General features: G+C 49.7%; 1 protein-coding gene across 8 annotated transcripts in view; it reads right to left on the reverse strand.

Moving 5' to 3' along the window:
* The window catches only part of LDLRAD4 (low density lipoprotein receptor class A domain containing 4), a 176,513-nt gene that overhangs the window by 143,867 nt on the left and 5,289 nt on the right, over positions 1–27,357 (reverse strand). The window contains exon 1 of one of the 8 annotated variants that reach the window (XM_021096016.1): positions 17,927–17,950. The exons of the other annotated variants lie outside the window; for them this stretch is intronic. The gene's annotated coding sequence lies outside the window, so the exon portion shown is untranslated. Of the gene's footprint in view, positions 1–17,926; positions 17,951–27,357 lie in introns of those variants that run through there. 8 annotated transcript variants of the gene reach the window in all.

Here is a 27,357-nt window from a genome sequence, read left to right on the forward strand (position 1 = left end):
GAAGCACAGGTTCCAGCCCAGGTACCCGGCTTTACATCAGGTAAACGAGAAGCGCTTCTGCATCATGGCACAGACAAACCTGCCAACGTCAGCCTCAACCCGGAAACACACAAGCCCGATTATAAGGCACCTTGGGAGCCTCCAGATTCAGGAAGACTGAGCTTTTAAACACTTTTACACAACAGCACAGGTGTGAAATACACTCAGGTGCCTTCTCCAACAAGGATCTCAGAAAGCTTTAAACACAAAAACCAAGCCAAATTTGGTCTTGGAAGAGGAGAAAGGCTATAGGGAAATTACTTCACACAGCCATTTGCAGAGAGCAGCACGAATGTGCTTAAGGAGACAGCACAGTGTGCAAGAGAACACACACGACAGAGACTTCTCTGCCACGAAGGTCGTTTACCCAAGGTACTGGGCTCAGGAAATGTATGGAAAAGTCCATTCTTAATTAGCTACACTCATGAAGGACACTGTGGAACGGAACAGTGGCAAATAGTTCAAAGATCATTCAGTTCTGGCTTTGTGAAATGTTTTTATACTTTCGTTAAATACGATGTGTCTAATGCTCTGTATATTCTTTATTTTATTTTTTGGGCCGCACTCTCAACATATGGAAGTTGCTGGGCCAAGGATCAAACCTGCGCCACAGCAGTAACAACACCGGATCCTTAACCTCTAGACCACCAGGAACTCTGAGAATATTCCCTTTTTAAAGAGCAGCAAGGCCCACTCAGGATGCAAGGCCAGGGAGCTGGGCAGCTGTCCAATCTCTGGGCCCCATCTTCCCCTTGGCAGCAGGACTCTCAGGCCCCATCTCCATCGTCACCAGGGTCCCCTGTTGCATGGGACAAGAGCCACTTTCATCCCCCACCAGCCCTGCTCTTCGAAACAGCATCCAGCCAACTAACGTGAGCATGGGGCCTGGCTTCTTCACTGTGACATTCTGGAAGCACAGAGATATAGAGCGACCTGTGATAAAGGCGTCTGTTCATCTGGACCCCAGCAGGGAAAACCGGGTTTGGCAGACACATAGATCAGTGGAACAGGATAGAGAGCCCAGACATAAACCCATGTACTCATGGTCAGTTAATCTATGATAAAGGAGGCAAGAACACACAACGGAGCAAAGACAGTCTCTTCAATTAAGTGGTGCTGGGAAAACTGGACAGCTACATGTAGACGAATTAGAACATTCTCAAATACACATACAAAAATATACTCAAAATGGATTAAAGCCTACACGTAAGACTGGAAACCATAAAATTCCTAGAGGAAAACATAGGCAGAACACTCTTTGACATAAACCATAGCAATATTATTTTGGATCTATCTCCTAAAGCAAAGGAAATAAAAGTAAAAATAAGAAAATGGGGAGTTCCCGTCGTGGCGCAGTGGTTAACAAATCCAACTAGGAACCATGAGGTTGCGGGTTCGATCCCTGCCCTTGCTCACTGGGTTAATGATCCAGCATTGCCGTGAGCTGTGGTGTAGGTTGCAGACGCGGCTCGGATCCCGCGTTGCTGTGGCTCTGGCGTAGGCCGGTGGCTACAGCTCCGATTCAACCCCTAGCCTGGGAACCTCCATATGCCACGGGAGCGGCCCAAGAAATAGCAACAACAACAAAAAGACAAAAAAAAAAAAAAAAAAAGAAAAAGAAAATGGGAAATAATTAAATGTAAAAGCTTTTGCACAGCAAAGGAAGCCATCAACAAAATGAAAAGACAACCTACTGATGGTGATAGATATTTGCAAGTGGGAATTCCTGTCATGGCTCAACAGAAACAAATCTGACTAGCATCCATGAGGATGCAGGTTTGATCCCCGGCCTTGTTCAGTGGGTTAAGGATCTGGCATTGCTGTGAGCTGTGGTGTAGGTCAAAGATGCAGCTGGGATCCCGAATTTGTCTATCTAAAAATAGAACTACCATATGACCCAGCAATTTCATGCCTGGGTATATACTCCCAAAAAAACACTAATTCAAAAAGATACATGCACTCCAATGTTCGCAGCAGCACTATTTACAACAGCGAAGATATGGAAGCAACTTAAATATCCATCAACAGATAAATGGATAAAGAAGGTGTGGTACATACATACAATGGAATATTACTCAGCCATGAAAAAGAATTAAATTCTGCCATTTGCAGCAATACGGATGGACTTGGGGGTACTATACTAAGTGAAATAAGTCTGACGGAGAAATATAAATACTATATGATATCACTTACATGTGGAATCTAAAAATACAACAAACTAATGAATATAAGAAAAAAAGAACCAGACTCACAGACACAGAAAACAAAGTGGTGGTTCTCAATGGAGAGGAGGGGGAGGTACAAACTACTAGGTGTAAGACAGGCTCAAGGATGTACTGTACAACACAGGAAATATAGCCAAAATTTTATAATAACTGCAAAAGGAATGTAACCTTTAAATTGCATAAAACTTCTTTTTCTTTTTTTTTTTTTTTTGCCATACCCGCAGCGTATGGAAATTCCCAGACTAGGGGTTAAATTGGAGCTGCAGCTGAGGCCTATGCCACAACCATAGCAATACAGGATATGAGCTGCATCTGCAACTTATGCCATAGCTTGCAGCAATGCCAAATCCTTAACCCACAGTACTGGCCAGGGATTGAACCCAAATCCCTGCCGCTAAATTCCCCATCAATTAATCCTGTTGTACCACAGTGGGAACTCCTATAAAATTTCTTTTTAAATTTTTTGTTTTGATGGCCATACCTGCAGCATATAGAAGTTCCCAGGCGAGGGGTCGAATCAGAGCTGCAGCTGAGGCCTGCACCACAGCCATATAAATGCCAGATCCAAGCCACATCTGTGACCTACACCATAGCTCACAGCAAAGCCATGGGATCCTTAACCCCCTGAGCGAGGCCAAGGATCAAACCTACATCCTCATGGGCAGGCAGTATGTTGGGTTCTTAACCTGCTGAGCCACAAGGGGAACTCCTCTTTTTAATTTTTAAAAAGATAAAGTGGGGAGCTCCTATCATGGCTCAGTGGAAACAAATCTGACTGGCATCAATGAGGACACAGGTTCGATCCCTGGTCTTGCTCAGTGGGTTAAGGATCCGGCATTGCCGTGAGCTGTGGTGTAGGTCACAGACGCGGCTCAGATCCTGAATTGCTGTGGCTATGGTGTAGGCCGGCAGCTACAGCTGGGATTGGACCCCTAGCCTGGGAACCTCCATATGCCTGGGTGCGGTCCTAAAAAGACAAAAAAATAAAAATAAAGTGGGTTTGGGATAATGGAATTTTTGTTTAATCCTAAGTAAACAATAAGGAATGGAAGCAGACACTGGAGATTGCACATCTTTTCTACCACTACCTGGCCAAGGTAGAGTTCTAGCCTTTGCCCACCATGATCATCTATCAAAATCGCCACCAGCTGTAAAGCAGGGCTTTGCGGCCTCAGCAGTACTGACCCCGGGGCTGGATCTTGCTGGGGCCACTGTAGGACACCATGGGCACCCTGGTCTCTACCCACCAGATACCTCCCAGTGTGACAACCAAGAACGTCTCCCGACTCTGCCCACCGTGCCCTGGGAGAAAGAATCGCCTGCACGGAGAACCAGGGCTGGAAACGCCCCCAGCACCAGAAGAACACCCCACACTGTTCCCTTCTCACAGCCTGGGACCTGGAATGAGCCTGGATACCAGTGCACCATCTGGCAGATGCCAGCCATGAGCAGGTGGACGGGTCAGGGCAAAGCCGCCACCACGAGTGGGCAGGTCCTACCCAAGGCGAACCCGACCAGCACAACCAGCACCACAGGAAAACAGCAGTGGCCAAGGCTCCTCCGTGCTGGCCGTCAGAAGGGCTACATCTCAAACACGCACCTTCACACCCAGGCTCCTGAAAGGGGGAAGGTTTTCAAAACAGGGCTTTCCCACAGGAAGCAGGCCATTTCACCATTTACAATCTAAGTCACGGATTCAAAGGCAGATGCATGCCAGGCCAGGGCGGCACTGCGGCCCAGGCCCTGCAGCTTCTCCAGGACTCTCCCACTCTCCTCCTCATAAGGGCAGTTTTACCTGGAAATGATCCGGGGCAGCTCATCTACAGCTCTGAACACAAAGCACTGTCAAAGGAGAGACTAACAAATTTGCACCTCTGAGTTCCCACACAGGCAATTTTCTCATCATTCTGAGAAGAGAAATGTTTAAGGAAAATGCAACCAACAGTTGTGAGATCCACGGGCGATATTTTCCAAACAAGTGCCACCAACGTACATCAAACAGCTTCTTCACTCAACGATGCCTTCAAACCTGAGCAGGTGCGGCTGCAACACCAGTGCCAACACCTGGGGTCCCTCCAGCCACCTCCCCTTGGGCCCTTTCCTTAGAAAAGTGGGCTCCCTATTGCATGCCAGTACCCCCTCCAGCTCATAGGGCTCGCTAAGACAGCAGACAGCACCGGGCCTCATAGAGCCACAGGCCCGCTGGTGACCAGGACATTAATCCCAGGACCCTGATGAGATCCTGCCCTGGAGCCAAAGGTCCTTTGTAGCCGGAAAGGCCTGCAGGCCCCCAGGACCTTGGGAAGAGGCAGCTCCTGACACGAGGGTCAGGGTGGAGCCGCGTCTGCATTTCCAGGCAGCATCACAGCATCTGTGCATTCAGATAACAGAAGTGGGAAAGGGGGCTGAAATTTCTACTTCCCCAGAGAAGGACCACCTCCAGCAGAGGAGGATGTTTTCAGAGGAAGGAAACAAATTCAGCCCACGGCCCACTGCCACATCCGGACAGAACATGAGGACAGAACAGTGGGCAGCAGAGCTGCACAGGGACCCAGCGTGCATTCTGATGGCTCTTTCTCACAAAGAAACTTATCTGCCTTCTGCACAGTGACTGGCATGCACGATGTCCTAAGTAAGGAGCACGTGGTTTCCTAGACAGGTCTGAGCACAAAGGTCAGGAAGAAACAAAATGACAGCAAAGAGCAGAGCCCTAGAGTTGACCAAAAAACACTGATGATACCACCACCACCACCAGGACACCACCAGCAATAATCACATGAATTGTCCTCACGAGGACCGGCAGCCCACTGCCTCCTCATGATCCTGACACACACTGCCCACTACCCACTGCCCAGGCGGGGCCTCCGATGTTCAGCCCCCCAGAAAGTCCCGATCTGTTCCCTCAACACCCAATCCCGGCCAGGAGCCTCGCCTCCAGGGACTTCAGATGGGACAGCCTCCCACCCTACACCCATCACCCCAGAGGCCCCACGAATGCTGAGCCAAGACACTGCAGCCCCCGGTCTGGCCCAGGGCTCTCTCCACAGCGCCCCGCCATGCACACATGCCATCCCGCCCCCCACCACACACACACAGCACAACCTTGAGCACTCAGGCCTCCAGGCCTTCGCACAGAGTTCCCTCTGCCTGGAAATCGTCCCAAACGCCCAGCTGGGTTGTGTTCAGGTCCCTGCTAAGCATCATCTCACTGATGAGGCTGCCCCTGACCCTCAGCCCTGGGAACCCACTTTGTATTCATGGTAGAGTTTACGGTAAAAGAACCGGGGACTTCCTCTAAGTGTCCCACCCGCATCTCATCACCATGTGTGACATCTCATCACATCTCATTTGTGTGCTGAGGGTCCCTCTGGCTCAGGGCAGGGACAGGTCCAGCTCCACCATGGCCGGGAGTGGAAAGACAATTCTGGATGTTTCTGCAGGAGCAAACTCTGTAGCTGGAGTCCCAGGCCTGGTTCAGTCTCGTCCGTGCCCAGAAGACCCTCTCTGCAGCCCTGGCCCGTTTCCACACAGAAGTCAATCGAGAGAAAAAGACTCAGCAAGCACCACAGGTCCCAAGAGAGGAAGCCCTTCCCCAGCACGCAACACCTCCACACACCATGTCCTCAAGGCCGACACCTGTCACTTCTTCCTCCCTCCTTCCTTCTCCTGCGGTGCCTCTAGAGGGTACCCCCCAGGATGGGGTCCAGGCCAGGAGAGGTGGTGGCCAGGAGCTCCCAGGCTGGGACCCTGGACCCCAGACCCTGACTGCACAGCTCCCCTTCATCATCGCCCCACCCCCAGCATACGTCTGCTAGTGCCCCAGGCAGCGGTCTGGAAAATGAACAAAATGCCAAGATACAAAGTAAGCAGAAGAAAAGCCTGACAAGACTACACAGACACAACCGCAGGAGACCACCCCATCCCATGCAGACCCCCACGCACACCTGTGGCCACAGGGAAAACAGGAGGCGGTGGCTTCCAGATCTCACGTGAGCCTGGCTCCTATCCCGGCCAGTGGCGTCACGGCTTCTCACCCCATGTAACTCAGGGACTTGCCACAGGCCTCAGATCGCCCAAGGCTCCCCCTCCCCCAGCAGTGTGGACCAGGTCACAGGAGGACAGTGTGACTCACACTCCTGTGTGATAGGATCTCCCTGCAATGACCTCCTGCTGCTTCAGATGACTGAGTGCAGAAGCCGGCCCGAGTCACCCCTGTCCTGATGCCCTGGGACCCACCAGGTTCCCACAGGCATCCACCCCAGGACTGTGTGGGTTTCTGCCCATGATGGCAATATCGGCAGGGCCTACACAAGCGCATGGTGGGTGTCAAAGGCCCCGAGGCCAGCCCACCAGTCAGCACAGAGCTGGGGCACTGCCTGGGTTCCCAACACAGCACACAACTGAGGGTGGGTGGGAAGCAAACGCATGCCCGCATCTGAACTTCAGCAGTGATGGGCCGCTCTCAAAACCTTATTCACGGCAGCAGACTTATTCCAACACAAGGAGACATGCAACATGCACCATTTCTCACTGGAAGACCCAAGTCCCCTTCAGACACCCTATTCCCACGGAACCAAAAAAAGAGTCACATTCTTCTCAACTTGCCTCCTTTGGTCACCAGAGTTGAGTGCTGCTACAAGCACAAACCTGCCTTGAAGATCAGTAAGAAAAGCGCCAGCTTCCTGCAGACGCCGGGCCATGAGCAGGACCACACGTTGGGTCAACCCTGTGCATGCTCGGCTGTTACCAGCCTGGCGTGATGCCCGTGTAGCAGTTAAACCCGCAAACTGATTTATTAGGCTGGTGGTTCATCCACCCAACAAACAGTTACTAGGTCACACCTAAAAAGCACAAGGAAGATGCTCCTGGGAAGAAGGAGCCCCCGGAGGCCCAGGGCTGGGTCCTCAGTCCTCCAGTCTCCAGGGTGACACAGCAGTCCTGCTGCTAGGGATGGTGGGCTCAGAAGCCAGGCTGTGCTGCTCCTGCTTCACCAAGCTGCAGTCTGTCTCCTACAACCACACCACAGAGCGGAGTTACCCAGACCTGGAGGGGCTCACGCTGAGCAAGAAAGCTGAACTGAGAGCAGGGCGAGGCTCTGGAGCGAGTACTGCAGGCCCCTCGCGTTTGGAGCATTTTTCCTGGAAACTGGCAGAAAGCAGGGAAGGTTCAGGTTGGGTTCTCACCCACACTGCTTTCAGGAGCTTCAGGAGGGAGACTGGGGTGACACACAGGGAACATGCCACCAGGCACAGGCCCTGCAGCCCACGCACGCACGCCATCAGGGCTCATCCCCTCGCCCTGTAGGAGGCAGGGGACCTGGGAGGCCTGCCTTCAGCACTGTGCCTGCTGGGAGTTCTGCAAAGCAAGACAGAAGGGCTGGCAGGACCAGCACGTGCACTGGGGGCAATTCCAGCACCTCCAGCTGGTGGACTCAGCCTGGTCTCAGCTTCCACATCTGGAAAGCGAGGGTCACAATGCTGTCCATGCAGCAAGCATTTGGCAAAGTCCTGAGTGAGTATTAAATCGGGGTGGTGGTACTTCCTGCGAGGCTAAATTCAGCCAAAACTGCAGGTGGTCCCAAAACTGACCAGCACGTGGTCTGTCTTACCTAGACCCTCCCTGGTGATTCTGGTACTGAGCAGGGACTACCAGGGCTGGGCTGGGTGGGATCAGGCTTGCTCCCACCCTGGGGTTAGGCCGAGTGCAGTCAGCCCTCGAGGGCAAGGGACCACAGGGTGACACTGGGGGGGGACTTGAAATTTCCTCCTTTCAGGTAAAATGTGAAATATTAGAATCCTGAACAAAACTATTTCAGTGGAGTTTCCCAGACGCTTGTAAATAAAGGGTTCTAGGAAGCCAACGTGTCTGAAGTACTTTGCTGATTTAATAAAGCCTGTGCAGACTCCTATTTTCTCTCTCCTAAAACCCCCAATCTTTTATCATTATTTTAAAAGTATATGTAATTTTGTAGCTATCTTTAAATACCTCCTGGAAGGAAGCTGGCAAGCAAAAGGAAATAAACAGAAGGAGGAACAAGCCCAGAATCTCTGGCGGAGGCAAGGGCCTGAGCTTCTCCCCAGCAAGACGGAACTAGACCATGGGCCTGAGCCCTACTGGCACAGCAAAGGGCAAAGGCTGCAGGAGCCTCCAGACACCCGTCTCCTGCAGGTGCAGGCAGGCGGTTGCCTCTGCAACCGGGCGCCCCATGAGCGAGCTCACAACATAGGCAGTGCTCAGTACCGTCCCAGGACCAGACTCCCAGGGGCCCCACCTTGAGGAAAATGGGCTGTAGGGAGGGTGGTGGGAGCTGCAAGAAGTGCCCTTGGCTGCACCGACTTCAGGGACACCCAGGTTCAGAGGGCTGGCCCTGCACCTGCCCATCAGTTAGCCAGGGTGGGCAGGCTGACCATCAAGGCCCACAAACGGCAGCCCTTGGCAGGAAGACCTCGGGGCCTGAATCCACCAGCCACTCCCTCTGGTCCCAAAATCTGTCCCGAGACACAGTCTGACCAGGGAGTGGACTTCATCTCTGTTTCTGGGCGGGATCTCTGCCCCATCTCAATTCTCAAAGTACCAATGTCCTTTCCAGATACAACGGTGATCGCACTGTGACACCTGTCCCCATTGAGCAGCAGGGCTGATTCTGCTGACCCAGCTGGCAGGGCAGTGCCCCCTTCCTCCTTCAGCACTCCATGCACGTCCCTCCCGAGCTATAGGCTCAGACCAAGAGGACCTTTCTGGAGGCAGAAGGACCGATCTTCAGTCAAGGGTGCATGAGTAGCTGCGCCCTCTGCTAGGACCTCCCAACAAGCTCTCAGGTCCATCTGTAGGAGAACATAGGGCAGTCAAGCTTCCAAGACTCCAGATACAGGCGAATGTGGCATCTGCCTTCCACTAAAACACAAAAAAACACTTGCTTTCCAGAGTGACAATAGATGCTGTGCCTGCTGGGGGCTCAGTCCTGAGGAGCAGGCTGGTGGAACTCACAAATCCACAGACGAGCCATGAGCTGGACCACAGGAGGCCAGGTGCCCTGCTGCTCTGCTCGTAAATGAATCTGACTTCCCACAGCACCTTCTCTGGCCAGGCCCGTGACTCGTCTCCGTCACCAAAATAGGTCTAGGTTGGGTCTTTCAAAACACAAGCCTTTGTAAACACAGGGCAAGGCCGTCTGGAGCACGGTGAAGCTGAAAAAATACTGATACCCTGCAAGCCCCTTCTGGGCCCACTAGGAGCAGCCCCCCAGCACAGCGTGGGGAGGGCCTGCGCCACAGGTCTGGGGGTGCACAGCGCACACTGGAGCCCCACCAGCCACCAACGGTCCGCATTCCCTCCAGGATCACCAAGGACAGCAAGGCATCCCCAGCCCGATGTGCTGCGACCACACTAAAGGGTGAAGACTTTCCTATAACGCTGTCTCACTGCCCAGCGCAGCTCCTGGCAGCTTCTGCGCTGGGCAGTGGGACATAGCCACATGTACACACTCCAAGCAGAGCCGTGTCAGTCCTCTAGCATCTTTCTGCTCAGTCTCTCCAGGGCCCTGAGCAGCACAATACTTGGGTGCACATTTCAGCAGAACAGGAACCTGGCTGCAGGGCTCCATGCCCCCCCCCCCACACACACACGCTGCAGGCTAGCTCGAGGTCTCTCTTTTCACCTTTGCTCTCGACTACCCAGCAACCCTGAAATAACCCAGCTGATCACAGAAACTCAGTGGACAAAGAAAGATGCAGAGGTCTTCCTTTTGTGTGAAAACCAGCAGCCAAAGCAAGAAGCTTCAGTCTTGCCCAGAGGAGTCCGACAGACAGACAGGGCTGCAGGGGCGGCCAGTCCAGTGTCCTCCCTGGGCACTTCCAGGACATGACGCATCAGGGAACCAGCCCAAGAGCGGTATCTCCAGAGCAGACAGGCGGTGCCCTCGCTGTGAACTGGCCAGAGGTCTGCCTCTGCTCTCTGTCCTGGAAAGTGACAGAAATTCTGGCTCCAGCCCAGAGCTTGCATGCAAATGTGACCAACGCCCTCTGATGAGGGCCGTGAGGTTGTGTTCACACCTCCCAGCAGGTCCTAGCTCCAGGGTGGTTGTGAAGTCATGGTCCAGTGAGAGGAAGAAGGAATAACTCCTGGAGCTCCATTCCAACCCAAACAGCCTGGGAACCCCAGCTTCCAAGGACCCAGGCTACATGCCAGTCACTCACTGTGGAGACTCAAATTAACAACCCGTGAGCTCCGACGAGTTGCTCAAGGCCTCCAGACCTCAGTTACCTCATCTGTTAAAGGGGCACAACCATAACAAAACAGAACCCCACAAATGAACTACATGGGTTGAGAAAAATAGCATGTGGGCAGTGCAGGCACATGCTGGCACAGGGATCCTGGTGGGGAAACTGAGGCCAGGGGCCTGGAGTGACCGGTGTTTCCCCCAGGTGGTCAAGAAAGAGTGTCCATTACAGGAAGGGACTGGGGGCCCAGGACACAAGGATGCTCAGGGTCAGAATCTATGTTTTCTGAACGTCTTCCAGCTGCTCCTCCCATCATGCTCGCTCCACCTGGCCGGGATGTCTCATCTCCAAAGCAGGAGTGAAGCTATGCTGGCCAGTTCCTGCCCTGCCCATAGGCCATGTGGGAGTGTGGGTACCACCAGGGCAGAGTGGGGAGGAGCCCATGGACATGCAGGACATGGGACAACACACCTCCGGAGCTCAGGCCTTGCCCCACAATGCGGACACCCAACAGTGACAATTGCCCCATCTTCCCAGGGGGCCCTAAGACTGCAGCCTGAATGGACAGCAGGCATAGTGCCTACACGGGGTCCCTACCAGGGCTCTAGGACACTCTGGCTGCAACCTGCTGGTTGCTGGGTGACCAAGCACGTATCCACCTGCACGGTAGCCGGAAGAACCCGGGGCTTGTCCCAATCACTTTGCCTTGTTCTCCATCAAATGTGACATGAGTGTCACTGCCCGCGTTAGGTCCCCACCAAGGCCCAGGTCAGAACCACACAAGCTTCCTCTCACCAAGGTTGGCTCAGCATATGCCTGAGGACAAGGCACCTCTAGCCCCCATGCAGAAGAAACTAACTCCACCCGTGACCAAAGCAGGACACCATGCGCCCAGCCAGCACGCTCCTCCAGCAAAGACGGAACCTCAGAACGTGAGCAACTCGGCCTCACAGGTAACCCCAGGTGACCGCAGGCACCGAGAGGGCAGAGGCCGCAAAAAGTGTTCAGATCCTGTTCATGCTCTGAGATCAAAGCCAAGGGTTGATGTACAAAGAAGGACAAACTGCTGTGTGTAACTGCATCCACATCCCAGAGGAAGGCCTGCGTCCGCAGCCACACGGGCAGGTGTGAGGCCAGATGGAACCACCCTTCATGCACAGTAAACCCCACCATCCCCATAGCAACTCCCTCTGTGCTTCCAAACGCTTGAGAAGACACATCGCATTGTTTTCCAGAAACTGAGTTTCTTCTGTTCCACAGCCTGAAAAAATCAAGTTCATGGGTAATTTTCTCATTACAAAAATGATCATTGTGGGAGGTATGGAAAAGATTAAAACATGGGATTTTAAAATCACCCTCGGCGCTACACTGGATGTGTGTGTCTTTAAGGTTCTTGAGCATTTCCTCGCAGTCTGTTTTTCTGTCATTCCACCCAGATTCCTAACAGAGGCAGGGTAGACCCTGGCCCTTGAGAAAACCACCCACGCTTGTCAGGGCAGGACCACAGATGTGTGCCTGGACATGGCAAGATGCTGACCCCACCCGCAGACCCAGAAGCGTGGTGATACTTTACATGGTCTGAAATTCATCAGTGGAAACAAACTGCTGTATTATTCGCCACTAACTGAATTTGTCTTATTCAGGTTTTTCTCTCGTTCCATTAAATACTTAGTTTTTCCCATCCTTATGGATTTTAAATCCAAGGCAACAAATAACACTTAAGACAGAGTCAGTCCCAGAATAAAAGCACAGTCAGAGCCGGGAGGATGATCAGACTCCAAAATCCTGTCACGGACCTGGCCTTCTTTCAAAAGATGGTAAAACTAGAGTTCCCATCGTGGCTCAGCAGAAACAAATCTGACTAGTATCCATGAGGACGCGGGTTCCATTCCTGGCCTCCTTCAGTGGGTTAAGGATCCGGTGCTGCCATGAGCTGTGGTGTAGTTTGCAGACGCAGCTTAGCTCCTGTGTTGCTGTGCCTGTGGTGTAGGCCAGGGGCTACAGGTCCGATTCAACCCCTAGCCTGGGAACTTCCATGTGCCATGGATGCAGCCCTAAAAAGCAAAGCAAAAAAAAAAAAAAAAAAAGGAAAAATGACTCACAGATCATAATTTTCACTATTTTGAACATTTCCTGATCCCAAGAACAAAAGAAAACAGCTAAGAAAAACCAAGATTAAGATTAAAAAAAAAAAAAAAAAAAAACTGTCTAAATGGAAAATCTCTAACAATGATGATTTTAATAAAGTTAATAAATCTGACAATCTTTTCCAGTTTGATTACTTTGCTTGAAAAATACAGATACTATTTCATCGTCCACACTTTCTTTGGCCAGTGAGTTACATTGGGGGAGGGGATGGAGGGCAAGAGCGGGTCAGGAAACCATCGCTTCTCTCATGTCCCTTTGGGGGAAAACAGTATAATAAAAGTTAACGTAGGAGTTCCTGTCGTGACCCAGTGGTTAACGAATCTGACTAGGAACCATGAGGTTGTGGGTTCAATCCCTGGCCTTGCTCAGTGGGTTAAGGATCCAGTGTTGCTATGAGCTGTGGTGTAGGTTGCAGATGTGGCTCAGATCTGGCGTTGCTGTGACTCTGGCGTAGGCCAGTGGCTACAGTTCTGATTAGATCCCTAGCCTGGGAACTTCCATATGCTGTGGGTGCAGCCCCAGAAAAGACAAAAAGACAAAAAAAAAAAAAAAAAGTTAATGTAAATGAGGAAACACCTGAGGGGTGAGGGGAGGGGGACGTGTGGATGCTGAGCTGTGCCAGATCCCCACCCCATATCCTTTCCAGACTGCAGCTACGCTTCAGCCTTTCTGGCAGGACCATCTGTTTGCACAGAGGCCTGGCCTGACCCTGGCGACTACGGCAGGACCCAGCACCCACCCCCGCCTCCCAGGACCATCCTCCTGCATCTCAGCCCTGGCACATGCTCTGGTCCAACACTCTCCACCTGGTGCCTCCCCCCCAGACAGGGCAGGGTCTGGGTAAGACAGCAGATGACCAAGGCCTGCAAGACAGATGCATTCCCCGGGGGGTTGGGAGGACCCCAGCACCCACCCCAAGGCCCTGTGAGGTAGAGTGGACAGTGAGGAGCCGCTGGGGACAGCAGCCAGACCCCCAGGCCGGGCAGAGCAGCCTAACCTCAGGCCACCGGGCTGAAACCAGACTGTGGGGAACGGAGGTGAGTGGCCAGTCAGAAGACCCCTGTGTAAGCCAGGGAAGGGACATATCCAGCTACTAGTGATGGTGACAAGTGACCAGATTTGGGAAAGATTTTGAAGACCAAACAAATAGGTTTTGTTAGTGGAGTGAGGTGGGGTCCAGGAGGGTTCCAGGACGTGGGACCGAATCACTGGGCGGAGCCAGGGGGAGGGGTCAGGACATGATTTCAGACACAGGCTCAGAGATGCCCACTGGGCAGTCAAGCATGAGTGTGGAGTCAAAGGTCAGGGGCCAGAGCCTCTGTGTAAATACAGAACCAACTGCAATGCAGGCAACAGAATTCTAAGCTTCCCGACATGGATGGAAGGTTCTGGGGTCAGAAGTGACAAATGAAGGTGAGACTCCACGGAGGCCCTTCTGAGGCTGACCCCACCTCCTGGCCACACCACCATCCTGGTCACATCTGAGGTCGCTGAAGGCCCACTGACCGCCTCCCTCTTCTCTCCAGCCATCATTCCGTCCAACAGCAGAAAACACCCGAACGCACACAGACGAGCTCCCTTCTCAGCCACAAAGGGCGTCTCACGCACACTATCCTTCAGGGTCACCCCCAGGAGCTCCAAGCGGCCCTGCGCAGTTCAGAAAGCACTTCTTGGCCCTAAACTTGACACCAAATGTGCCTTCATGGTTTAGTGGGCATCCAGGCAGGACACACAGCCCCTGCCCCCTCGGCCACCTTGGGTGGCACGAGACCCAGGGAGATGCAGCACCTCTGGGCTCCGAGGAGGAGGGAGCAGAAAACTTCAGAGCAAGCGTGACTTCTGCCTGGGGTCCAAGAAGGGGGTGGGACACGTGGCACCCACAGAAGGGGTGAAATGAGCGGGAAGAGGAGCTGCAGTGGAGGGGGGAGGAGGGCTGAGGGGTCCACTGGGAGGCCTGGGCTGTGTTGAGTATCCGGCTACCCAACACGGCCCCAACACCGCACAAAAACATTCTGCTAGAAGCGGGGAGACAGAACTGTGGTGAACTCGCACTGTAACAGCCAAACCACTGGGGAAGAGGAGCCAGGGTTGAAGGACACGGACACACAGCTGGACGCCCGCTCCACCACGACTAGGTTTGCTGAGCAGGCAACACTCCAGGTTTGCTGAGGTATAGGCGCCACCACAAGCCACCAGCAAACGGTCCTCTAACAACAGGGAAGGCAAGCCCGCATCTGCCCTGCAACGCCTCCACCAACTGTGGGGAAATGCCCACTGGCCAGCCCACAAGGAGCTGTTTCAACCTTTGTACTTTCAAAGTCGCCTTTAGGGATTTCCCATCGTGGTGCAGTGGAAGCGAATCTGACTAGGAACCATGAGGTTGTGGGTTCGATCCCTGGCCTCACTCAGTGGGTTAAGGATCCGGTGTTGCCACGAGCCATGGTGTAGGTCACAGACGCGTCTCAGATCCTGTGCTGCTATGGCTGTGGCACAGGACAGCAGCTGTAGCTCCGATTAGACCCCTGGCCTGGGAACTTCCATATGCCTCAAGGACGGCCCCAAAAAGCAAAAAAAAAAAAAAAAAAAAAAGAAAAAGAAAAAGAAAAGGCGAAATTGCCTTTAGCCCTCACCTCTCAAAAGCATGCCCCCGGGGTACTGCCCAGAGACCCCCCCAGAAAACCACTGGCCACGTGGCCTGGACAATGGCTAGGCACCTCTTCCATCAGGTCCTGCACATGAAAATAACCTCTGATCTGGATCACTTACATATCTGCACACGTTTCACTATTTGTTCCTTAAAGCCAAGGATCATGAAATCCCACGTGTTAGGGGCTGTCTATGAAGTGCTTTAAAAAGTTAGAAGTGTTCTACAAATTGAAGGTGCTACTGCCACCTTGTCAAAGTGCTCAGCCTGGCCTGCTGGCGTGAGCTGCACGGGTATCATGTGCCATGTGGACAAGTACCAGTTACTGAAGAGGTGAGGGCAAGTCAGAGACTCCAGGGCCAACAACCAGTTCCTCTTCCCAGTCATAAGCTGGTTGAGTCAGTTTTCAGCAAAGATGGGCAGAAACACCAAGACAGAACCAGGTGGCTGACCTCAACCCTGAGCCAGGACCGAAGAGCCAGGATGACAACAGCTAGTGGCCAGGCCTCACCTTGGAGTTGCCTCTGCTCCCAGCCATCCAGCATTCCTTCCTCCCTCCCCACCTCGAGGTCACGTGCCCCCTTCCCAGCACCACCGGAGCCTCCACACCAGCATAGCCGGAGCCTCCACACCAGCACAGCGACCTCCGCCAATACTCACCAACCGTCACTACTCCCACTAGACAGAATGAATAATCTCTCCTTCTAGACAGTTCTTGATTGACAAAGTCATCCGCCCGGCATTTCACATTCCCTAAACCATGTCAGAATTCACCCCTTGCCCCAACACAGCCTGGACACTCAGGAAAAGGGGCTGAGAGCCAGGGCAGCCAAGTGGGGAGACATGGCACATGGAGCGGCAGCTCTCACACACCAACACGCCACATCGGGGTCTCTGTGCCCCATCCAACCTCACCTCCAGGACCACTCGCATCTCAGGCCCACGTGTGTCCCCTCACCCTGTCCTGCACACATGTTCACACCCCCAAGCTCGGCCCCATGCACTTACTTATGCATGACACACGTGACTATGGCGACACTGCACGCTACACACACAGGTCTAAGGCGGTGGCCTGTGCCTTCTCACCCCAGCACACACGGCTTGGAGAAGCCACAGACAGAGACCCCGCTCCCTGTTGCCTGCACACAAACTGCTCCCCAGCCGCCTCTCGGCCCAAAACCAGCCTCTCCCCGAAGCCCTCCTGGGTTGGCCGGCACAGGCTGAGGGCCCCGTAAGACTGTGGACAGAGGAAGAGGGAAGGGGGCACGAGGCCATCAGAGCTGCAGGTCCAGCTTCTCACCCCACTCACCCAGACACGTAGTCTCCCTTGATGGGCTCAGCTCTCCACCTGGACTTCCTTGCTAGCCGCTCCCTGTGCCCAGACTGCCAAAACAGCTGCCCTTCCATCAAGCGTACACTGGGGGTGGGGCGAGGGGCTCCCATGTGGTCTGCATCCCCTTCAAGACCACGGAGGCAGGCAAATGGCTGTTTCAGGGTAAGGCACACTGACCTTCCCAAGGTCACACAGCCTCCCAGGGGCACGGCCAGGCACAAGGGCTGGAAGCAGCAGATGAAAGCCACCTTTTACAGCAAAACCTTCCTCAAAACCCGGAGGTGGTGTGTCTGCACCTCAGACAGCAAGTCCCTGGGCGTCAAGCCCAGGTGTGAGCCCAACGCTGGGCGGCCAAGGTGAGGCGGCCCATCCACAGCCAAGGACACCGTGGAAGCTGTTCCTTCAGGCACATAAATGTGCCCAAATCTTAAAATCCAGTATAGGAATGACAACAGTAAAAGGGGGAGCATTCATATTACCAAGCAATGACTAAGAGTTTCATCAAATAACAAACACTCCAGTCCTCGGAACACCCAACTTCATTCTGGACAAAATTTACTACATATGTAGTTATGACTGCATGTGTATATATACATATACACACACACACATACAATATTTATTATTTTTACATCACTCTTCAGATGAAAAAAAAAATTTTAATCCCAGGACCTCTAGCTTAGAAGTAAAAGACTATGGTTCTCATATTGACACACAAGTAGGATCAAAGAAGGATTTCAAAGAAAGAGAATCTGACTGCAGCAGCTCCGATCACTACAGAGGCATCAGTTAAATTCTGGCTTAGCGCAATGAGTTAAGCATCTGGCGTTGCCACAGCTGCAGCTCAGATTCAATCCCTAGCCTCAGAATTTCCATAGGCTGAGGCTGTAGCCATTAAAAAAAAATAAATAAAAAAAAAAAGCTAAGTTCTGTAAGGATGCAAAATTTATCTTAATAGCCAAAGTCACTGAAATACAATCATTCAACCAAGCCATCCAACTGTAAACATTACCTACCCTTGAAATGATGCTGTATTATGTCCAGAAGGGCCCTGTGTTGCAACTAGAAGATTCTGGCACTTAATCATCCCACTGAAGGAACACGCCAGGTCAGATGAAACCAGTCTGTCAGCTCGGCATGTATCAGCCAAGAGCAAATGGGAAAGGGTACACAGAGGTGTTTTCAGGCACCATGTGCCAGCAACCTGTTCCATGATACTGCTGGCATCAACTCCCCTGGGAACCTCCGACCAGTCCTGCGGAGAGACCCATATGGGCCAAGCTCAGACACCTGGGTGGCCACCTGCTGGCCCGCCTACCTGCTGGGTCCTCTGCACACACCATCTCCAAGGTTTTCGCCCCGCCTGCCCCCCCAGCCACGCTGAAGATGCAGCTACCCACGTGGCCAACACGGTGGCAATGCAGGCCCCCCACAAGCTGTGCTGGAGGCGGGGGAGAGCTGCCCCATCTGGTCCCCTGGTCTGTGCTCAGGGATCACAAGGCCACGCCCTGAGCAGAGCGCATGCGCAGCAGGCACCCAGGCGGGGTAAGCACCCACACCTGCCGAGCAGCGATGCCCCCGGCTGCATGTGAACAGAATGAGCTAGTTGGGACCCAATTACCCCCAGACGCAGGTGTCATGTTCTGCTCCCTCCAGCTGATCCCAACCTTTTGACCAAAAAGGCTGCCTTTCGAGGAAAACATCACCAGCTTTAGTTAACCGCAACCTATTGAGATGGTTTTCTTCTGCGGAATTTCAGGGGCAGAGAGGGTGGGCGGTCCACACTGCCAGGGGTGGCAAGGACTCAAGACCCGCTGAGGCCTCAGTGGGAGCAGAAATCTGACAAAGTGGAGGGGAGAGGAGAGGCGCCCTCAGCACAAGGTGCCTGGGTCAGGGGTCTGGCCTCAGCTGTCCAGTAAAGCAATAAGAGAATGAACTTTTTATATATATTTGGGTTTTTTTATGTTTTTACTATAGTTGATTTACAATGTTTTGTCAATTTCTGCTGTACAGCAAAGTGACCCAGTCATACATACATATACATTCTTTTTCTCATATTCCATCATGTTCTATCACAAGTGAGTGGTTATAGTTCCCTGTGCTATGCAACAGGACCTCAATGCTTATTCATTCTAATGTAATAGTTTGCATCTACAAACCCCACTCCCCCCGCTCCCTCTTGGCAACCACAACTCTGTTCCCTGAGTCTGTTTCTGTTCTGTAGATAGGTTCATTTGTGCATATTTTAGATTCCACATATATGTGATATCATATGGCATTTGTGTTTCTCTTTCTGACTTCACCTAGTATGAGAATCTCTAGTTGCATCCCTGTTGCTGCAAATAGCATTATTTTGTTCTCCTTTATGGCTCAGTAGTATTCCATAGTGTATGTGTACCATACCTTCTTAATCCACTCACCAGTGGATGGACATTTAGATTGTTCCCATGCCTTGGCTATTGTGAATAATGCTGCAATGAATATAGGGGTGCATGTATCTTTTTGTCTTCTTTTTTAGGGCCACACCCATGGCATATCAAAGTTCCCAGGCTAGGGGTCAAATCAGATCTATCACTGCCAGCCTATGCCACAGCCACAACAATTCGGGATCCCAGCCATGTCTGTGACCTACACCACATCTCACGGCAACGCCACATCCTTAACCCACTGAGCAAGGCCAGGGATTGAACCCTCATCCTCATGGATACTAGTCGGATTCATTACCACTGAGCCACAACAGGAACTCCCAACATGTGTATTTTTGAATGAAAGTTCTGTCCAGATATATGTCCAGGAGTGGGATTGTTGGATGATATGCTCAGTCTATATTTAGTTTTCTGAGGAATCTCCATACTGTTTTCCACAGTGGTTGTACCAATTCACAGCCCGACCAACAGTGGAAGAGGTTCCATTTTCTCCACAACCTCTCTAGCATTTGTTATTTATAGACTTACTCATGATAGCCATTCTGACCAGTGTGCCAGTGGTACCTCATTGTAGTTTTGATCTGTATTTCCCTAATTAGTGATGTTGAGCATTTTTTCATGTACATGTTGGCCATCAGTATATCTTCTTTGGAGGAATGTCTATTTAGGTCTTTTGCCCATTTTTCAATTGGGTTGTTTGTTCTTTTGTTGTTGAGTTGTATGAGTTGTTTGTATATTTTGGAGATTAAGCCCTTGTCAGTTCCATTACTTGTTAACTATTTTCTCCCATTCCATAGGTTGTCTTTTCATTTTTTGTTTTTTGTTTTTTATGTTTTCCTTTGCTGTGCAAAAGCTTCTAAGTTTGAGTATGTCCCATTGGTTTATTTTTGTTTTTATTTCTATTGCCTTGGGAGACTGACCTAAGAAAACGTCTGTATGGCTGATGTCAGAGAATGTTTTGCCTATGTTCTCTTCTAGGGTTTTAGGGTGTCTTGCCTTATGTTTAAGTCTTTAAGCCATTTTGAGTTTATTTTTGTGCATGGTCTGAAGGTGTGTTCTAGTTTCACTGATTTACATGCAGCCATCCAGTTTTCTCACCACCACTTGCTGAAGAGACTGTTTTTTCCCATTTTATGTTCTTGCCTCCTTGGTCGAAGATTAATTGACCATAGGTGTCTGGGTTTATTTCTGGGCTCTTTATTCTGTCCCATTGGTCTGTATGTCTGTTTTTGTACCAGTCCCACACTGTCTTAATTACTGTAGCTTTGTAATATTCTCTGAAGTCTGGGAGAGTTATACCTCCTGTTTGGTTTTTGTTCCTCAGGCTTGCTTTGGCAATTCTGGGTCTTTTGTGGTTCCATATAAATTTTCAGATTGTTTGTTCTAGTTCTGTGAAAAATGTCATCAGTAATTTGATAGGGATCGCATTAAATCTGTAAATTACTTTGGGTAGTATGGCCATTTTAACAATATTAATTCTCCCAACCCAAGAGCATAGAATATCTTTCCATTCCTTTGAATCCTCTTTAATTTCCTTGATTAATGTTTCATAGTTCTCAGCATATAAGTCTTTCATCCCCTTGGTCAGGTTTATTCCTAGGTATTTAATTTTGGGGGGACTTTTTCTATATGCCTTTTCTTTTCCTTTTTTGTCTTTTTATAGCTACACCTGCAGCACATGGATGTTCCCAGGCTAGGGGTCCAATCAGAACTACAGCCGCCAGCCTACGCCACAGCCATAGCCACACCAGATCTGAGCCCCATCTGCAACCTACACCACAGCTCATGACAACGCCAGATCCTCAACCCAATGAGCGAGGCCAGGGATCAAACTGGCAACCTCATCGTTCCTAATCAGATTCGTTTACCCTTCGCCATGATGGGAACTCCAATATATATGCCTTTTATAATATTTCATTGTTAGTATACAGAAATCCAACTGATTTCTGAATGTTAGTCTTGTATCCTGCTACTTTGCTGAATTCGTTGATTAGTATGAGCAGTTTTTGTGTGGGGTCCTTAGGATTTTCTATATATAGTATCATGTTATCTGCATATAGTGACAATTTTACTTCTTCTTTTCCTATACCATGAGATTTCCAATACCATGTTACACAGAAGTTATGAGAGTAGGCATCCTTGTCTTGTTCCAATTTTAGTGGGAAGGCTTTCAGCTTTTCTCCGTTAAGTATTATATTGGCTATGGGTTTGTCATAAATGGCTTATATTATGCTAAGATATGTTCCCTCTATACCCAATTTGATAAAAGTTTTTATCATGAATGGATGTTGGATTCTGTCAAATGCTTTTTCTGCATCTGCTGAGATGATCATGTGGCTTTCGACTTTTCTTTTGTTGATGTGGTGTATGACATCGGTTGATTTGCATATGTTGAAACATCCTTGTGAACCTGGGATGAATCCCACTTCGTAGTGATGTATGATCTTTTTTATGTGTTGTTGGATTCAGTTGATTGAAATTTTAAGTCTAAGAGAATGAATTTCATGGTGGCATCCTTAGGGGAAAGGCCAAAGAAGAGTTTGATCTCAAAAAGCGATGGTTCAAAACAGAGAGAAGTGACCAAGTGAGTTTGCACAGGTCCTCAGGCAGCTCTACCACACCTGCTCCCTCTCCTGGCATCAGCCCCTGGCCTCGAATCCATGTTACTCCAGCTGTCAGGGCTAGGATGGCAGGGAAAGACAAGGAACATCCTTGGCCATAAAAATCCTGTGATTTTATATTTAAAATGTCACAACTGATACTACAGAAATACAAAAAAAAATGAGAGAATACTATGAACAATTGTATGCTAACAAATTTGACAACCTAGAAGAAATGGACAATTTTCTAGAGACTTACAGCCTGCCAAAACTGAATCAAGAAGAAATAAATCAACTGAACAGACCAAACACTACAAATGAAATTGAATATATCATAAAAACACTCCCTACAAATAAAAGTCCAGGTCCAGATGGCTTCACAGGTGAATTCTACCAAACATACAATGAGGAACTTATACCCATCCTCCTTAAACTTTTTCAAAAGTTTGAAGAAGGAGGAACACTCCCAAAGACATTCTATGACTCCACCATCACCCTAATTCCAAAACCAAAGACACCACCAAAAAGAAAACTATAGGCCAATATCTTCAATGAATATAGATGCAAAAATTCTCAACAAAATTTTAGCCAACCGAATCCAACGTCATATAAAAAAGACTGTATACCACGACCAGGTGGGATTCATCCCAGGTGTACAAGGATGGTTCAACATATGCAAATCAACCGATGTCATACACCACATTAACAAAAGAAAAGTCAAAAGCCACATGATCATCTCAATAGACGCAGAAAAAGCATTTGACAAAGTCCAACATCCCTGCATGATAAAAATTCTTACCAATGTGGGTATAGAGGGAACATACCTTAATATAATAAAAGCCATTTATGACAAACCCACAGCAAATATAATACTCAATGGAGAAAAGCTGAAAGCCTTCCCATAAAATCTGGAACAAGATAAGGATGCCCACTCTCACCACTGTTATTCACCATAGTACTGGAAGTCCTAGCCACAGCAATCAGACAAACAAAAGAAATAAAAGGCATCCAAATAGGAAGAGAAGAGGTTAAATTGTCACTGTATGCAGATGATATGATACTAGATATAGAAAACCCTAAGGACTCAACCCAAAAACTACTCAAGCTGATCAACGAATTCAGCAAAGTAGCAGGATATAAGATTAACATTCCTAAATTAGTTGGATTTCTGTATACTAACAATGAAATATTAGAAAAGGAATACAAAAATACAATACCTTTTAAAATATCACCCCAAACAATCAAATACCCGGGAATACACCTGACCAAGCAGGTAAAAGACTTATATGCTGAGAACTATGAAACAGTAATCAAGGAAATTAAAGAAGAGGTAAAGAAATGGAAAGATACTCCATGCTCCTGGGTTGGAAAAATTAATATCGTGAAAATGGCTGTACGACCCAAAGCAATCTACAAATTCAATGTAATCCCTATCAAAGTACCAAAGACATTTTTTACAGAACTAGAACAAATAATCCAAAAATTTATATGGAATCACAAAAGAACCAGAATCACCAAAGCAATTCTGAGGAACAAAAACCAAGCAGGAGGCATACCTCTCCCAGACTTCAGGCAATATTACAAAGCCACAGTCATCAAGACAGTGCGGTACTGGTACCGAAACAGACAGACAGACAGACCAGTAGAACCAAATAGAGAACCCAGAAATAAACCCAGACACCTATGGTCAATTAATCTTTGACAAAGGAGGCAAGAACATAAAACAGGAAAAAGACAGCATTGCTGGGAAACCTGGACAGCTGCATATCAATCAATGAAACTAGAACACACCCTCACACCATGCACACAAATAAACTCAAAATGGCTTAAAGACTTAAACATAAGGCAAGACACAGATTCTCTGACATCAACCTTACAGATGTTTTCTCAACTCAGTCTCCCAAAGCAACAGAAATAAAAGCAAAAATAAAATAAACCAATGGTACCTAATCAAACTGACAAGTTTTGCACAGCAAAGGAAACCAAAAAGAAAACAAAAAGACAACTTACAGAATGGGAGAAAACAGTTTCAAATGATACAACTGACAAGGGCTTAATCTCTAAAATATACAAACAACTTACACAACTCAACAGCAAAAAAACCAACAACCCAATTGAAAAATGAGCAGAAGACCTGAAAAGACATTTCTCCAAGGAAGATACACAGATGGCCAACAAACATATGAAAAAATGCTCCACATCCCTGATTATTAGAGAAATGCAAATCAAAACTACCATGAGATACCACCTCACACCAGTCAGAATGGCCATCATTAATAAGTCAACAAATAGCAAATGCTGGAGGGGGTGTGGAGAAAAGGGAACCCTCCTGCAATGTTGGTGGGAATGTAAGCTGGTACAACCACTATGGAGAACAGTATGGAGGTACCTTAGAAAACTATACTTAGAACTACCATATGACCCAGCAATTCTACTCTTGGGCATCTATCCAGACAAAACTTGCCTTGAAAAAACACCTGCACCCATATGTTCATTGCAGCACTATTCACAATAGCCAAGACATGGAAACAACCTAAATGTCCATTGACAGATGATTGGATTAGGATGACGTGGTATATATACACAATGGGATACTACTCAGCCATAAAAAAGGACAAAATCATGCCATTTGCAGCAATATGGACAGAACTAGAGACTCTCATACTAAGTGAAGAAAGTCAGAAAAAGAAAGACAAATACCATATGATATCACGTATATCTGGACTCTAATATACGACACAAATAAACCTTTCCACAGAAAAGAAAATCATGGACTTGGAGAAGAGACTTGTGATTGCCAAGGGAGGGGGAGGGAGTGGGAAGGATTGGGAGCTTGGGGTTAATAGATGCAAACTATTGCTTTTGGAATGGATTAGCAATGAGATCCTGTTATGTAGCACCGAGAACTATGTCTAGTCACTTATGATGGAGCATGATAATGGGAGAAAAAAGAATGTATACATGTATGTGTAACTAGGTCACCATGCTGTACAATAGAAAAAAAAATTAATTGTATTGGGGAAATAACAATAAAAAATTTTTTTTAATTTTAAAAATGTATGATTAGGAGTTCCCATTGTGGCACAACAGAAACAAATCCAACTAGGAACTATGAGGTTGCAGGTTCGATCCCTGGCCTCACTCAATGGGGTAAGGATCCTGCATTGCTATGAGCTGTGGTATAGGTCTCAGACGTGGCTTGGATCCTACGCTGCTGTGCTGTGGCATAGGCCAGTGGCTACAGCTCCTATTTGACCCCTAGCCTGGGAACCTCCATATGCTGCAGGAGTGGCTCTAAAAAGCACAAAAATATTTTTAAATAAAAAAATCAAAATGTATGATTAGACTGTTTTGTGTCCTTAACCAATCTGAGTAGGATTTAACTGGAGTGTAAAACAGCACAAAGTCTTATGTCTGTGACAAGCGTCCACTAACACTGTTGCAACTGCCCACAGCAGAACTCCAGCACCTGTGACGTGGGGGTGCACCCTGAGCATCACCACAGGAGGTAAGGAGGAAAGGGTAAATATCACACCGCTTTATGGCCAAAGGCGCACAGGTCTTGCTCAGCAAAACGTCCAGCACTGGCAGCAGTGCCATCACCCTCGGGTCTGTGTCCAGTGCCCTATCCTTTCTGCAAAGTGAGTGGCAATACTTCTGGAGAACCTGCTAAAAGTTATACCCACCTTCTCCTCTAGGGATCTGCCAGAGGATGTAATCAGTGTTGGACGCACCATTATTTAGAACAGGACAAATTGCTCACGGCCTCAATGCCCAAAACAGGGTTAAAAACAAACAATATAAGCATATCATAGAATATTACAGCCGTCAGCAGTGATATGTTTGGAGAATATTTAAATCACATGAGAAAATATTCCAGATGGAAGGCTAAGTTTATGAAACGTCTATAAGTTCCGTGCACAGTGTTATAATTAATAAATAAGCCTGGAAAGATCTACAAAGCTGTTTATATACGTCATCTCTAAAGGTAGTAGAATTACAGGTTATTTATTTTTGTTTTTAGGGCCGTACCCGCGGCATATGGAAATTCCCAGGCTACAGGTGGAATGGGAGCTGCAGCTTAAGCCTACACCACAGCAACACCAGATCTGAGCCATGTCTGTGACCTACGCCATAGCTCACAGCAATGCCAGATCCTCAGCCCACTGAGCGAGGCGAGGGATCAAACCCTTGTCCTCATGGATGCTAGTCAGGTTTGTTACCACTGAGCCACAACAGGAACTCCCATTTAGTCATTTTTATTTTCTTCCTGTTTCTTTTTTCGTCTTTGTTTCCTAGTTTTCCTAATTATCTCCAATAAGCATATAATCAGGGGAAAAAAGGATTTCAGAGACTAGTTCTGTGACCCTGGTTTCAGCCAGGCCTGAAAGACTCTGGAATTAAAAGTCAGGGTCAAATAGAGGGCAGAGCCTGGTCTAGGCCAGCCCCAGGTCCTCGTCTGCCCAACTGGCCATGCTCACATTTGCCTGGCAGCTGTTGGCGGAGAGGGGCCATCCTGCAGGGTCAGGACTTTTGCACCTCTGGGGCCTCTGCTCAGGTGCCAGACGTCAGATACTCGGGTCTGGTGAGGATGAACAGGGGAACCCACGCCCATGAGCAAAACAGAGACCCTGCGGACGTGCTCATCTTTTCACATCCCCCCAGGGTCGGGCCTTGCCGGGTCTCACTGAGCAGGGAGGCCTGGTCCACCCCCTGCCTCCCAGAAGTCGGGACCAACACCCGACACCCAGGGACCAGCCGAGGGGCTTCCCAGGAGCCGAGGACCCCTGGCAACCGTCCCCTCGGATTCCTTCCAGGGGCGAGAGGTTCTACGTGCACAACACAAGCCAGCAACAGCCCAAGCCTCCCACGCGAGGCTGGGCCCACAGGCAGGCCAGGCACCAAACAGAGGGCAGAAGCAGGGGTGAGGGGTGTAAATCAGAGTCACCAGCAGAGGTGGCAGGGAGGAGGGGTCTAAAACCCTGCATGGGGATGGGGCGAGACACGCCACGGTGCCCCCACCCAGCGCCCGCTGTGCATGGTCCCCAATTTGGGGCGAGCCCCAGGGTTACAGCCCGGCCCCAGAGGACGGCGCACACAGCTGCCTCCACCTCTGCTCACAGGGCAGCGGCTCTTCACTTGGTGTTTCAGGCCTCTCACTGCCGTCTGTCAGTGTGGTGGTGGCATCCCTGACCCAGGGCCACTGGAAGGGTTAAGTCAGTTCACGAGATGCCAAGAGTGGTCTGGTGCCAGGTGGTACTGCTGCTGCGACCCCTGCCGGAGGTGCCCTTCTGAACAGGGGGCTTCACTCTGGAAGTGTCCCCCAATCTCTGCACAGAGGTTGGCGGGGTGCTTCTGCAGAACCAAGGAGGGGGCCCTGGACCTGAGTCCCCACCTGGCCTCTCCCCACCGCAGGGACGGAGCGGGCTGGGGACAGGTTCCCTTCTGTGGCACCTGGACCTGAACAGCCCTACTCTGAAGAGAAATTCCAGGCCCACTTAGGGACCATGTGGATAAGGGGACACAGATGTCATACACACCCACCCGATTCCTGACCTTCCCGTCAATCGAGCCATCCAGGCCCCAGATCCTGCCTGCAAAGCCAAGATCTTGCGAGTCACTTGGCAGCAGCCCAACTTAGGAGGTGGCTTTGTAATACGAGCAGCGTGTCTGCCAACAACTAGAGCAAGACCATTAAGTTCATGACACCTGTCACTCTGCCA

The sequence above is a fragment of the Sus scrofa genome, chromosome 6, assembly GCF_000003025.6.
Source record: "Sus scrofa isolate TJ Tabasco breed Duroc chromosome 6, Sscrofa11.1, whole genome shotgun sequence".
Classification (NCBI taxonomy): domain Eukaryota; kingdom Metazoa; phylum Chordata; class Mammalia; order Artiodactyla; family Suidae; genus Sus; species Sus scrofa.